Below are 3,119 nucleotides of genomic sequence, written 5' to 3'. Positions count from 1 at the left end.
CTGAAAGATAAACACGTGATTTCATTAGTTCACATGGAAGTTCAGCCTTTTCTACCCAACAGAGGCCAAGAGCTGGGTCAGGACTCTGGACACCAAGGTGCACACCCCTTCCCAGTCAGACAACCGGGTTAATAATTGGAGGCACAGGCTCAATCAGCAAAGTTTTAAAGTTCAAGTTTAGAAATATTTTGCAGTGATAACTCAGTTTAGAAAACATGAAATTTTGGTTCCTGCTAGTGCTTCACGAGATACAGTTAGCAGTTCAGTTAAAAAAAAAAAAAAATGAGGTTAGCAATCAAAAAATGGACAGAAGACCTAAATATGCATTTCTCCAAAGAAGACATACAGATGGCCAAGAGGCGCATGAAAAGCTGCTCAGCATCACTAATAGAGAAATGCAAATCAAAACTACAATGAGGTATCACCTCACACCGGTTAGAATGGGCATCATCAGAAAATCTACAAACAACAAATGCTGGAGAGGGTGTGGAGAAAAGGGAACCCTCTTGCACTGTTGGTGGGAATGTAAATTGGTGCAGCCACTATGGAAAACAGTATGGAGGTTCCTTAAAAAACTAAAAATAGAGTTGCCATATATGATCCAGCAGTCCCACAGCTGGGCATATATCCTGACGAAACTGCAGTGTGAAAATACACATGCACCCGTATGTTCATAGCAGCACTATTCACAATAGCCAAGACATGGAAGCAACCTAAATGTCCATCGAGGATGAATGAATAAAGAAAATGTAGTATATATACAAATGGAATATTACTCAGCCATAACAAAGAACATAATGCCATTTGCAGCAACATGAATGGACCTAGAGATGATCATACTAAGTGAAGTTAAGTTAAAGACAAATATCATATCACATATGTAGACTCTAAAGTAGGACATAAATGAACTTACCTACAAAACAGAAACAGACTCACAGAGAACAGACTTGTGGTTGCCAAGGGGTGGCAGGGTGGGGGAGGGATGGATTGGGAGTTCAGGATTAACAGATGCAAACTATTACATATAGAATGGATAAACAACAAGGTCCTACTGTATAGCAGAGGGAACTATATTCAATATCCTGTGATAAACCATAATGGAAAAGAATATGAAAAATAACGTGTATATATATGTGTCACTGAAAAAATTAGCATGTGCCAAAAAGAAAAAAAAAAAAAGGTTAGGTTTGAGGTTCAGTAAATTAAGAAGGTTTATACCTTGCTTTTTGGTTCATGGTTTGGCCTAAGTCCATATTTAGCCATATATTTAAAACTTAGCCTTAGAGTGAAAGGAGATGAAAATGAGCTTTCAGAAAAACATTCTCCAGGTATAACGGAGCTGAAGATTTAGTATCCCTTAACCCACATGGGAAGTACCCAAACTAAAATCTTGGCATCATCGTATTTCAGAAAATGGAAACCTTTCACAAAGCCTGTGCAGCCAACGCTTACATCAACCCTTCCTGCCTTCAGGCTGGTCCTGAGAAATCCTTTGGGACCTGAAATGCTGAAATGCCTCCTCAGTTGCGCTCTCCTCTTACAGAAACAGACCCAGAGGCCCATGGCCATTTCTGTGACAGCACAACTTGTTCAGAAATAGTAACAGCTTAAATTCCCACCTTATTGCCCCACATTTATTACCCTGCCAATCTGCTTCTCTTGTTTATTCTTTAAAAATACTACCTGAGACTTTGCTATCTCTAGAGCAGCAAATCGTGTGATGGCAAATTAATACCAGAGAAACAATGACTCCATTTAACAAAAAACAGCAAAGGGAACTGCTTAGCTGCAAAGATTTTAGGAGCCCTCCTTAACAACTGAGGAAATACGGCAAAAATCCGTAAACAGAAAACATATCTACCTAAAGCTGGGTTTCTCAAAAAGCAACCTCCACGTACATTGAAATGGAAGGTATCGTTCCTTTAACAGAAGATGGTTTGTTCTGCTGAAACATCGACACTTTTTGCAGAATGTACACAAGTCTTAAACGTGTGATGTTTACGAACAAGCAGTGGGGAATGGCTTTACATCTGAGGAAAGGGGAGTATTTATTCAAATTGGAAGGTCGTTTGTATTTTTGAGACTGTTCTCAGGTCACAACCTCGGTCAGACACACTTAACCCCCTGCTTTCATATGAACCTTGTACCTTCTGTTCTAAGACATTGTGTGTATGTGCATATATGCGTGTGCATGTGCACCTGTGTATGTATGTGTGTGCTGTCTGCCTATTCCTTCCTTCAAGATTCTGTCCAAATCTTGCTTCCCTGTAGCCTTTCCAGATGGTGCCAACCTATTCCCTGCCCATGAGAGTGCTTATATCTCCACTAGGAGACTGGGGTAGTGGTTAGTGTTCTTTGACTCCGTAGGTATTCGTTGGCTGCCTAGTCTGCTAAGTACTCTTCTAACTGCCCCGGAAAGACCCTCGAGTGACCCTCTGCCACTCACATTCTAGTATGAAGTATCTGCATATTTCTGGAACTCTTGCTGCTACACATTTATCATGATTTGCTCTCCTCATATTATTAGATGACATATTTCTTGGGTGTAGGAACAGTGCCATCTACTTTTGGGGTGTCCTTATATCCTGAAAAGGGGTTTTCATACAAGTCCAGTCAATCAAATATTGAATTCCTCACACAGAATATAAAAGGAATGAGTTTTTCAAAGGCAGTGTTTCTCACACGTTGGCTAAGTACCACTTGGAATCAAAAGCACTGGAATAATTACTGAATAGAGGAAAAAGGATTCTCTTTTCTTTTTTTCAATCCATCACATTTCCCGAAGGAGAGCTTCAATGTGGTGCCAGTATGGCTTCAACCCAGGTTACTACCCTTTCAAATAAAGGGAGATGGGCCTGGGGCTCAGAACCTTTTGCAAGCAATAGTATCTAGCTAGAATTTAATAACTTTTCATTGTATTTATTACCTTCAATTAAGGACAAGTAATACTAGTTTCCCACTTATGCTAAATAAATATTTCCATGATGGAAAATAAACGTATTCAAGTATCACAGTGAATGAATTTAAAGAAAAATAGTAAATACAATTTCAGGTGGTACTCAGATATGGTAAAACTCATGAAGGTAATAAAGGCCAACTAGACTTTAGGAACCTTTGCC

At 39.5% G+C, this 3,119-nt stretch overlaps 1 protein-coding gene across 2 annotated transcripts in view; it reads right to left on the bottom strand.

The window, feature by feature from the left end:
- The window catches only part of NME7 (NME/NM23 family member 7), a 263,827-nt gene that overhangs the window by 278 nt on the left and 260,430 nt on the right, over positions 1–3,119 (bottom strand). The gene's annotated exons all lie outside the window — the stretch shown is intronic.

This window comes from Mesoplodon densirostris, chromosome 2 (assembly GCF_025265405.1).
Source record: "Mesoplodon densirostris isolate mMesDen1 chromosome 2, mMesDen1 primary haplotype, whole genome shotgun sequence".
Classification (NCBI taxonomy): domain Eukaryota; kingdom Metazoa; phylum Chordata; class Mammalia; order Artiodactyla; family Ziphiidae; genus Mesoplodon; species Mesoplodon densirostris.
Note: the sequence above shows the minus strand (reverse complement) of the source record. Positions and strands in the feature narration are given on the sequence as shown.